At 41.8% G+C, this 12,369-nt stretch overlaps 1 protein-coding gene across 1 annotated transcript in view; it reads right to left on the bottom strand.

Annotated features, from left to right (window-relative positions):
- Window positions 1-12,369, bottom strand: part of LOC308567816 (putative ankyrin repeat domain-containing protein 26-like protein) — a gene marked incomplete at both ends in the record, with an annotated part of 466,689 nt that overhangs the window by 55,657 nt on the left and 398,663 nt on the right. The gene's annotated exons all lie outside the window — the stretch shown is intronic.

Here is a 12,369-nt window from a genome sequence, read left to right as displayed (position 1 = left end):
TAATATATTGCTTTATCCTGTTTGCTAGTATTTTAGTGAGGATTTTAGCATCTTTGTTCATCAGGGACATTGGCCTATAATTTTCTTTCTTTGTAGTGTCTTTATGTGTTTCTGGGATTAGGATGATGCTGGCCTCATAAAAAGAGTTGGGGAGTTTTCCCTCCTCTTGAATTTTCTGGAATAGTTTGAATAGAATAGGTGTTAATTCTTCTTTGAATGTTTGGTAAAACTCGTCTGTAAATGCGTCTGGTCCAGGACTTTTGTTTGCTGGGAGTTTTTTGATTACTGCTTCAATTTCATTAGTTTTTATTGGCCTATTCAGGTTTTCTGCCTCTTCTTGATTCAGCTTTGAAAGGTTGTATGCTGCTAGGAATTTGTCCACTTCCCCCCTGTTGTCCAATTTGTTGGCATGTAGTTGCTCATAGTATTTTCTTACAGTCCTTTTTATTTCTGTTGGGTTGTTGTTATATTGCCTTTTTCATTTCTGATTTTATTTATTGGGATCCTCAATCTTTGTTTCTTGGTGAGTCTGGCTAAAGGTGCATCAATCTTATTTAACTTTTCAAAGAACCAGCTCTTAGTTTCATTGATTTTTTGTATTTTTTTCTTAGTCCCTATGTCATTAATTTCTGCTCTGATCTTTATAATTTCCTTTCTTCTACTTCCTAGGGGCTTTTCTTGCTGTACTCATTCCAGTTCTTTTAGTTATTGTGTTAGATGGTTCATTAGATCTTTTTCTTATTGCTTGAGATAGGCCTGTAATGCTATGGATTTTCCTCTCAGGACTGCTTTTGCTGTGTCCCATAGATTTTGGGTTGTTGTCTGTTCATTTTTGTTTCTTTCCATGAAGTGTTTGATTTCTTCCTTGATCTCATTGGTAACCCATATTCATTTTTTTAAAAAATGACAGCTTTACTGAGATGTAATTCATATACTATACAACTCACCCTTGAATTTTTTTTTTTTTTTACAACTCACACTTTTAAAGTATACAGTTCAATGGATTTTAGAATATTCAGAGTTGTGTTACTATCACAACAACCAATTTTAGAGCATTCTCATCACCCCCAAAATAGTTACTTGTTTTTGCTATAAGGAATTGTGTTTTGAAGTTAACATGTTTTGAATTGAGGAATGACCCTGTGATGATAATAAATGTTTAATTTGCCTGGTCCCTTAACTATGTCCTTTAAGAATACATTATTTCTTCTCTTGAGAGATCTTGGTATCCGTAAACTGCCCAGTTAACTAAAGTGAAGGTGCTAAAGCACCTCCATATAAGGGATCAGGATGAACCAGTATATCATGGTCACATCATAGGTATCACACATTTGTATTTTTCTGACAAATTCCTGGCAGGTGTCAGTGAAGTGCCTCGTTCTAACAAAAGCAGGATATTTCATCAATTTTCCGACAAATGGAAGTGAGAGTGTCTTTCCCAGTTTTTGCTGAGGCACCAACTGCATGGGGCTGGCACTGGGAGCCCTTAGCTCGTTAACTATCCCATGCCTCTTCTAGCTGGTCTGCACTGGATGGACTGGTCCCCTTGCCAGAAGTAGATAGAAGTCAGGAAAGGTGACCTAAGGACTGGGGGGCTAAACCAATTTTTACAGAAATCAATTTTTATAAACCTCAACTTCATAGAATTTCATAATCAGCTCAGGTGGTTTTCTGGCATGCATAAATGGCAAATGCAAATAGTGGCCTTAAGTTTTAGGATATTGACTTGATCAGCTAGGCCTCTTCCCTTAGACCATCTTACTTATCAATTCAGCAATCCAAGAAGGACCTGTCTGGGCTCACAGCTCTTCCCCTTTGTATCAAAATGGTCACTTCTACACAGGCATGGGTGCAGCAGCCGTGATTGTGCCACTGAACCCTGGGCAGAATGACTGGATCCAGACTTTGATGCCTCTCCAGGCTGAAGCAATGGGCTTTTTACCTTGAAGAATTTGCAGTGTGGGTCCTAGCCAGTGTTTTATCATTGCAGAGGTTCTTGTCTGCTTAACTATAACTCATGTAATATACTATGCTGATGCCCACATACAGGTGTGTACAAAGGTGTGCCATGGGTCACAGGTAATCAAGGCCCAGACACCCTAATACCACGCTGTCACTCCTCACCCCTGTTCCTCAGAGTTATTGGGCAGTTCTCAGTTTACAAACACATCCTTGAGGAGGCAGCCAGTTGCCACTCGTATCAGAATCCAAATTGAAGAGTTGCCTAATAGACAAAAATGAATAGAATGGACCTGTCACTGTTAATAGTTTTTTTAGATAAATGCTTCTTGCACAGGTACAATGGTCGGTTAAAACTCTCCCATTTCAAAACTAGTTCCAAATTAATTAGTTTAGCAAATGCTCACTGGGCACTCATTAGGTGCCAGAGCTGGTGATGCCACTGGGGATACCATGGTGAATAAGTCAGGTAACATCCCTCCCTTTATGTAGACAGTTTTTCCTTTCATTTATAGGTGAGATTTTTAGCTAAGAGAAAAAAATATTCCTTAAACTTATAGACTTAGAATTTTGATAACTTTAACCCATCAAATTAGTGGGGGTAAAGTAGAGTTTCTTAACCTCACCCAAACATACCTGAGGGTACTCTCCCCCCACCAACAGGATCACTCTTGTGATGGCTCAGTCAAGTGTGTATTACAGGAGAGAACAGTAGGAAGGATTGTAACAGTATCTAAGGGCTTGTGTAGTTTGAGAAAGCCCTTCAGGTAATTTTAATACCCTTTATTTATTTCTTCTGTTGCTAAAGTCTTTAGATGTTATTGTTCCTGCATATGCATGTGTTCACGTATTTTAAGTGTTATGTAATCATAGTTAGAAGCTCTGGATGATTCTGGTGATACTACAGTGGTGGCAGTGAGTTTGTGTGACCTGGTGATGCAGGAGGATGCAGACATGAAGACAGAATGTGGTAACCTGTTCCAGGAAGACTTGATCATTAATGATAAAACCCCAGCAGTCAGACACCACCAGAGACAAACCTGGAGTCTAAGTTAGTTCTGTTTATGAACTTGTAACAAAGGAGTGTGCTCCAAGGGACCCACCAAAGGCCTCACCAAACAAAGAAGAGACAGGGTTATTGTACAGTGTGCGGCAAGGGTGGAGTTTAGGTAAGACTTGAATGGAACGGGGTTGTGATTAGACTCAGAGCAAGGCTATAAGTAATATTTTATTAGCATTTAGTTATATTACTGACATCAGGTCAGGGCTGAAAGGCAGATTCAGAGTCTCGTTTCCTTGGAAACTATAACCTTAAGAGAAATTTGGAATGCTGGGTCCCCAAATCTTTTTTTTTTAATTTATTGTTGAAAGTATTACGAATGTCCCCCCCCCATTGATCCCCTCCACCTGTGCCCCTCCCAAGGCCTTCACCCCACTATTGTCTATGTCCACAGGTTATGTATATAAGCATATAAGTTCTTATGTTAATCGCTCCCCACCCACCCACCTCCTCCTTCCCTCAGATTTGTCAGTCTGTTCCATGCTTCTATGTCTCTGGATCCATTTTGTTCATCAGTTTATTTTGTTCATTAGATTCCACATATGACTAAGATCATGTAGACACTTGTCTTTCTATGACTGGCTTATTTTGCTTAGCATAATACTCTCCAGGTCCCACCATGCTCTCATAGGGTCAGGGATCCTTTTTTACAGCTATATAGTATTCCATGGTGTAAATGTCCAAAGAGATGCTTGATATGTCATTCTTCTTCAACTTGTAGAAACTTGTTGTGTCCTAACATGTGATCTATCTTTGAAATTGTCCCATGTGCACTTGAGGAGAATGCCTATTCAGCTTTGGAGTGGAATGTTTTGTAAATGTCAATTAAATCCATCTGATCTAGTGTGTCATTTTAGAGACACTGTTTCCTTATTGATTTTTTGCCTGGAAGATCTATGCAGTAAAGTCAGTGGGGTGTTAGAGTTCCCTACTATATGACCTTATTGCTCTTGATCTCTCCTTTTAAAGTCCTCCAGAAGTTGTTTTTTGTGTGTTTTTTTTCCATCCTGTGTGAGTCTTTTGTTCTGAGGTGGGTCTGTTGTAGACAGCATATATTTGGGTCTTGTTTTCTTATCCATTTAGCTACCCTATGTCTTTTGATTGGGAGATTTAATCCATTTATATTTAAGGTTATTATTGATAGGTACTTAACTATTGTCATTTTATTTCTTTGTGCCTATTTTTCTCATTCTATTTCAACATCTTATTACAGCAGTCCCTTTAACATTTCTTGTGATGCTGGTTTGGTGGTAATAAATTCCTTTAGCCTTTTTTTTCTTCTTTTTTTTTTTTTTTGTCTAGAAATCTCTTTATTTCACCATCTATTTTGAATGATAGTCTTCCTGGATGGAGTAGTCTTGGTTTCAGATCCGTGTTTTGCATTACCTTGAATACTTCATGCCATTCCCTTCTGGCCTGTAGAGTTTCTGATGAGAAGTCAGCTGACAGCCTTGTGGGAGCTCCTTTGTAGGTAATAGATTGCTTTTCTCTCGCTGCCTTTAAGATTCTCTCTTTGTCTTGAATTCTTGGCATTTTAATTATGATGTGTCTGGGCATGGGCCTCTTTGGGTTGTTCTTGCTTGGGACTCTCTGTGCCTCCTGAACGTGAGTGACTTTTTCCTTTACCAGGTTAGGGACATTTTCTGCCATTATTTTTTCAGCCAGGTTCTCTAACCCTTGCTTACTTTCTACCTCTTCTGGTATTCCTATGATGTGAATATTGTTACATTTCATGTTGTCTCACAGCTCCCTTAGAATGTCCTCCTGTTTTTTAATTGTTTTTTTCTTTTTGGTTCTCTGATTGAGTGATTTTTTTTCTACCCTGTCTCGTAATTTGCTGATCTGATCCTCAGCTTCCTCTAATCTGCTGTTTATTATTTCCAATTTTTTATTTATTTTTTATTTCTATGTCTATCTTAATTTCCTTCATCGTTTCCATTCCATTTCTCATGCTGTTAAGCATCTTTATGATAAGTATTCTGAACTCTATGTCTGATAGATTGTTTATCTCCATTTCATTTAGTCCTTCTGGAGGGTTCTTTTGTTCTTTCATTTGGGGCTTGTTTTTTTGTCTCCCCATTTTGGCTGCCTGTTTGATTTGTTTCTATGTATTAGGTAGATCTGCTAGGACTCTGTCTTCTGGATGGTCTCTGGTGCAGGCCAATGTCAGATGCTGTTTGTGAATGGTCCTGAGTACCCTGTTTGAGGTTTTCCATACACCACAGCTTCTGGTTCCCTCTGCTGTGGCTGGGTGTGTTTGGATAGGACCAAGATGCACACCAAGGTCTGCTTTTTCCAAGCCCTGGGTTCAGAAGCAAATCAGTCAATGACTCAAAGCATCCAGAGGCTGTTATTCAGTCTCTTAATGAGTCTCAGGTTGTGGAAACTCCACAGGGTGGGGCAAGAGGTTTTCCATCAGGGTGGGGCAATTGCATTCCCCCCCCCCCAGGAAAAAGCTGCTTGGAAGGTAAATGTCTGCCTATGAAAGATGTCCTCTGCTGAATCAGGGAATGACTCAGCACCAGGGTCTAGATGGGTGCCCTCTGAGCTTTATTCCTCCAGCCAGCCCCCCTGGGTTCTCTTCACACAGCTCCTGTCCACTCTGCCTTCCTTCTGCTAGAGCCCAAGGTGAGTGGCTCCACATGAGACTTTGTGAGTTGGCCCTTGAAGAGAGTGCCTGCATTTCCGGACATCTCTCCCTGGCAGGCAGAAACCCTGCTGCTTTTCACAGTCACATGTCATGTGGGCACCTTTCTCAGTTCTGGTGCTTTGAGCTAGGGAGCCCAGCTTGGGGTTTAGACCCCAGAATTCTCAGTGGGAACCCCCCCAGCTGAGATATTCCTCTGGACCTTCAGCTGCTGCCTGTGGGAGCCCAGCCAGCCCTCTTGTGCCTCCGCACTTCCTACCAGTCTCTGTGCGGTCTCCACTTTTCCTCCTTGGTTATGAGGGTGCTCTCCATCTAGTCTTCAGTTGCAGTTGATTATTCAGGAAGGTTCTTATGTACATTAGTTGTAATTCCAGTTTGGTCCTGGGAGAGTGTCAGTGTAGCTTCCACTCAATCTGCTGCCATCTTTGAAATCCCTCCCCGAAATCTTTTACCTGGGCTGGAAATCAAGGCTGCTTCCCTGTGTCAAAGTGACCTACAGCCTCCCATCATCTAGGCAAGAATGAGTGTTCCATTCTTATTGATACTCAAACAGCTAAGTTTTCAACAGCAAATGATTTTAGAGAACAAGTTTTCTTAGCCTTGGTGTCAGTTACCAAAAGCAGTTTTTACAAATCCGCATTAGCATGACAAGATATGAAAGTAAAGTTTTGACTGAGGCACTAAAGACAATATATGTGAAATTCTAAGGTAATTGCCAGAGCAGGAAACAAATCTCAAAGGTAATAATATCTTAGCCCTTTGGTGACTCTTCAAAATCTCCCATTCAATAACAGATTTAGGGTTGCCAGGGGGGAGGGGGTTGGAGGACTGGGTGAAAAAGGTAAAGGGCTTGAGAAGTACAGATTGGTAGTTACAAAATAGTCATGGGGATGTAGAGTACAGCGTAGGTAATATAGTCAATAATATTGTAATAACTATGTATGGTGCCAGTTGGGTACTGGAAATATTAGGGGGAAAACTTTATGAAGTATATGATTGTGTAACTACTATGCTGTACACCTGAAACTAATACAAAATAATAGTGAATGCAAATTGTAATTGAAAAAACAAACAAAAACACACCATTCAGCTCTGGCTGGGTAGTACAGATGGTTAGAGAGTCGTCCTGATACGCCAAGGTTGCAGGTTCAATCCCCATTCAGGGCATATACAAGAATCAACTAATGAATACAAAAATAAGTGGAACAACAAATATCGATGTTTCTCCCTGTCTCTCCCAAATCAATAAATAAAAAAATTTTTAAAACCCTCACTCAAAATAGGGTCATGAAGGGCCTGCAGAAGTGGAATTTAGTAAAGGATCTGTGAAGAATGTTCTTAAGGAAAGCAATACTGAGTCCCACTTAACCACTCATCCAAGATCTTCTGTAATCTCACTAAAGAGGGCATGTCAAGAGGACCATGAGGGCAACTTGGTTGGTGTTCTCTGGTATTTGGAGTGTCTGACTTTCACCTGAAATATTCAAAATTGAGAGGCTGAAGGTATTGGCTTGAAGCAGCAGTTCAGAGAGAGAGAGTAGAGGAGATGGAGAAAGAATACTCAAGACTTACATGCTCTGGGACCCAGCTGCACTTCCACTACTCATTGGACTAAAGTATGCACCAGTGTTTCCTAAGGACCAGATGAGAGCCATTTGTGTGAGAAAGCTGTATTGGAGATGTTTAACTCCTGCTCAAGAGGAGCACCTGGAGAGGCCAAGGGACTACTCTCCCCTTCCCTCCAACAGGAGAATCTGTATAAAGTGACCTTCAGGGAACAAGAAACCAAGGGTGGAAGTGGCAGTCAGACCAAATTTCATTGCCCAGGTGAGATGTTGCACTTTCAGGCTTCTGAGAGTGTCAGAAAGCACCCAAGGGGGGAGTGTAAATTTTAGTTATTGGCCAGGCCCAGAGAAAACCCTCCTGAGATATTACCAGTTGCGCATAACTTGCTATCCTCAGACTTTCTCCATATCCTTTTAATATGAATTGGAGGGGGATCCATGGGGATAGAATGAAGATTCCTTTCCCCCTTTCTGGGAGAACAAAGCCTGCTTGCATCAGACCCTAACTGGAGAAGTGGGGGGGAGGCCTATCTTTGAATGAAGCTTGAAGTGTTGATCATTGACATTCACATTACAATTTCTGAATTAAAATTGTATTTTGTAGTTTCAACCAATCAAAGGATTTTTATTATGTAAGAGCCATCAGAAAATTTATGGAACCACTCAAATTTTCATCCAGGCCCAGGGGCAGATCTCCCAGTGAACACATATGGAAGGTGCAGTGGCCAGCAAAGGTTGGCCTCCTGCTTCCCCATCCCATGTCTGGCTTGTTTCTACATGCTGGTCTGATGGGAGCCACGAGCACTGTTTCTGGCATCCACCAACTTGGCACATGCTTTTGCCCTTTGAATAAACATACTCCAAGGGTTGCCCTTAGGGACATAGGGAATTAGTAGAAGACCTACATGGGAATGGCAACTTGAAACTGGAAAATACAGGGGTACTTGGCATTTGGAAGCCAACTGAAGTAGATTTCAAAACAGCTGGAAATCAACATTGAAGCCTTTTGCCTTGGCCTCTGGGCCTCCATTTTAGTGTGAAAAGACAGGCAGACTTTTGCTGAATACAAAATAGAGCCTCATTGACTGACTATTGAAAATGCAGGAGGTTAAAGAGTCTGCTTTAAGAAGAAAAAAAAGTTAAAAAATATGAATAGTAAAATGACAATATACACATACCTATCAACAATTGAATCTAAAAAAACAAAATAAATGAACCAGCAGATCAGAAACAAACTCGTAGATAGAACATTTTGACAGTTGCCAGATGGGAGGGAGGTTGGGGAGATGAGTGAAAAAGGTGAAGGGATTCAGAAGAACAAATTGGTAGTTACAGAATAGTCACTGGGATGTAAAGTACAGCATAGGGAATACAGTCAATAATATTGTAATAACTGTGTGTGGTGTCAGATGAGTACGAGATTCATTGGGATGATCACTTAGTAAGTTATATAATTTCTAATCACTGGGTTGTACACCTGAAACTAATATAATATTGTATGTCAACTGGAATTGAAAAATAAAAATTATTTAAAGTAAAAAAATTAATAAATAAAATTAACTACCCTTAAAAAACAAATAAGCAAAAAATAAAACAAAACAAAAACAAAACACAAAAAACGAGGGGGACATTTTGATCTGATAATCTGCCCAGTGCCTATTCCCTGGGAAATCTCTGCCTATTAGCAGCAATGAGCCTCTGAAGCCATGTTGATGGCTCCCCTCCCAATGCCTCCCAGATCATAAGTGATGGGGTGGAGGGAAGGGGAGACCAGGCTGGGCCAATAATATTTTCTCTAAATAGAATTTGGGATTCAGTCAATGGGGTTGATTCAATCTGTGTGTGTGGAGAGAGGTAGCGCTATTCTGGCTCATGGATTTAGGAGCCAGGAAAACTGTTTTCCAGAGAAAAATAGAGCAGAAGTGTAGATAGAGGCAGATTTGAAGATAGAGAAAACTTCAGCTGAGACCCTCATGGCTTTTGCAATCCTGGCTCCTGCCTTCCTGAGGACTGACTTATTTTTGCCCTTGGATTCTGTAAGACACCACTCTATCTTTATAATTAACATGTGAACTCTATAATTGGGGTGAAGAGGTTACTTTCCAGTTTCTTCGAAGCACTGTGCCATATATTTTAAAGATTACATTTTTAACTTACTTAAAAAAATGTATTTAGTTGCTGTTTCTTTTGATTCACCTGCCACTATCAAGCTGGATGCACTGGGATACTCTGACATTTCCTAGCATTCCCTCTGATTGGCTCTCCGTAGTGGGGCTGGATCTCTTCCCTTATAAATCTGCTAAAGGTGTAAGTTCAACTTCTCACCTCTTATTTTCTTTTTTTATTTATTGATTTTAGGGAGGAAGGGGGGGGGAGAGAAAGAGAGAGAGATCAATTTGTTGTTCCATTTATTTTTGTATTCATTGGTTAATTCTTGTATGTGCCCTGACTGAACCCGAATTCAGTTTGGGGATCGAACCTGAAACCTTAGCATATGGGGCAATGCTCTAACCAACTGAGCTAGCCAGCCAGGTCCTTATTTTTCTTATCTATTTAAACATAATTAGATCTCAACACTAAGTTACTTGCTCAGAGTACTCCAGAACACATTTTCAGACTATTGTTTAGGAGTCCGTGTATTACAAGTGTTCCCTAAAATATCTGGTAGGTAATGAGGTCACTGTCCTTTAAAGAGCTTTACCTTATTCTCAGGGAAAAAGAGGGAGAAGAGGATTTGTCCTAATCTTTGTATCAGGCTTCTTGTCCTTACCTCTTTACAAGTTCATGTTTACCTAGACATTACTTTCCTTTCTTAGGTTTGGTTTTTGCCAAACTCCATTTTATTTTATATTTTATTTTATTTTATTTTATTTTAATTTAATTTTATTTTATATTTTACTCCTATTAAATATATAGGGCTGTTGGGGCAAGTGCTTCATTTCAAATAGCATATTTCAGAACCTCATGGGAATGACAAGAACAAATAGAATAGTAAGACAGCCAGAGAGAGTGAAGTGAGTGGGGTCCCCAGGTAAAATATGTTGACTTGGGGCTTGGCTGATGTGGTCTGGAGCTCAGATTACTTAACTGTGGGTCATTGATAATCATCGCAACTCTCTACTCCCTCCTTTCAATTTTAAGTCAGAGTCACATGTTGAAGCTCTATCACATTCCTTTCTTATAATTCCCTGCATTAGCTTAATTTTCCAATTTATATCTTCTGAATTTCTACTTTTTTTGATTAAAGCTTTATTTATTTTGTATTTTGTATTCTAAATTCTTCCCATCAGAAAGGATCTGTTTACAGTGAAGTGCATTCTACACTATGTGTTGGATAAATGGTGGTTACTCAGGAAAGAGTATGGGGGCACCTCAGTCATAAAGTTCTTGAAGAGAGCTGAAGGGGGCTGATACCAATACATAGTTTTTGATGGCACTCAGCTGTTGCATATATTACTGTATGCTCTTCTATTGTGGAGGAATTAGTTCCATGGATATCCTCAAAAGTTTGCCTGTGGGGAGCCGTTGTGGCCCCAGGCACGGAGGAGCTGCCTGGTTGAGCTGCAGATGTGCTCCCCTGCTCCCAGGGAGATGTGGGTGAGCTGCTGTGGCCCCAGGCACAGAGGACCTGCCTGGGTGAGCTGCAGAAGTGCTCTCCTGCTCCCTGACCCAGACCTTGAGGCACCAAGGCGATACTAATTTAGTTTGCGGCCTTAAATTCTATAAAGGCTTATTAGGAAGCTGGCCTCGGCCTGAAGGGTTAAGGGACAGTCAAGCTACATACTGAGCCAAGGACTCAATCCTTCCCAAGTTCCCATTAGAAGCTGAGACAAAGATAGTTACCAAGGTCTGAGCTCCTGCAGGAGGCAGGATGTTTACCTGAAGGTGTGTTTGTGCAGCCTGGAGAGAACTACTTTGTATCAGGCAAGGGGAAGGAATGCGGGACAGGGTGCTATTCAGCAAAAACAACAGCGCCGGTATAAATTGAGCTTGGAAATAAACTCAGGGGTGCAGCCGTCACGAGCTGCAGTCCTCCCGATCCCATCTTTTTTGTGTCTGTCTTTTCTCCATCCTCACCCCTACTCTCGGGACCGTTCGACTCTGCTGGCGGGCTCCGGCATTTGCCTTTACCATTCTCTGCACCTTACTCATTTTCTGTTGTTTTTTAAAAAAATTATAAATAATACATGCTTCATGTGGAACACAGAAAGGTAACAAAGCCACACATACTCTTACCAGGCCAAACTAGAAATGAGGGAACCAAGGCAATAAAGTCACTCATAATTTACACAGAAAGGTAATAAAGTCACACATAATCTTACTTTTTAAAAAATATGCTTTTATTGATTTCAGAAAGAGCAAGGGAGAGGGAGAGAAACAGCAATGATGAGTCATTGATTAGCTGCCTCCTGCACGCCCCCTACTGGGGATAAAGCCGGAAACCGGGGCATATGCCTTGACCAGGAATCAACCCACGATCTCCTGGCGGATGCTCAACTGCTGAGCCACACCTGCCGGGCATACTCTTACATTTTATGCCTGGGTCTTTTTGCATATGACAGTTTACTTCTGTATCTTATATGCAGCATTTAAAAAACGTCCACAAGGCTTCTCAAAATCCAAGTGATGTTAAAGATGAGATGTTATTCCCCAAGATCAAATGCAAATCAAAGAATCACTGTAGGGTAAGGAAGCTCACATCTGACAGAGGAACCTGGGTGTTGAGGGTTCTGTGCAGGTAGGCTGCTGGTCCCTTTAACCACAGCCTTTCTGCAGCCACCTAGGAATCAACCGAGTGGAGGCGGAGCTTTGGGTGATTGAAAGTAGGGGATGGACCTACAGAGCTGTCACCCATCAGGGCTCCGCTTTGTTTTCTCTTACCTATGGGACAGCTGGTCGGGCTAGGCCGCCTTCGATTTGGAGGCGCCTACCCCTAAAGCAATCTACGCCCAGCGGGAGGTGAAGCCTCGCCTGCCCCGCCCCTCCCCTCCGCCGCGGCCCCGCCCCTCCGCCGCGGCCCCGCCCCTCCGCCGCGGCCCCGCCCCTCCGCCGCGGCCCCGCCCCTCCGCCGCGGCCCCGCCCCTCCGCCGCGGCCCCGCCCCTCCGCCGCGGCCCCGCCCCGCCCCCCGCCGAGGGCG

This window comes from Miniopterus schreibersii (genome assembly GCF_964146895.1).
Source record: "Miniopterus schreibersii genome assembly, chromosome: 1".
NCBI lineage: Eukaryota > Metazoa > Chordata > Mammalia > Chiroptera > Miniopteridae > Miniopterus > Miniopterus schreibersii.
The sequence above is the reverse complement of the archived record's forward strand: the minus strand, read 5'-3'. Positions and strand labels throughout refer to the sequence as shown.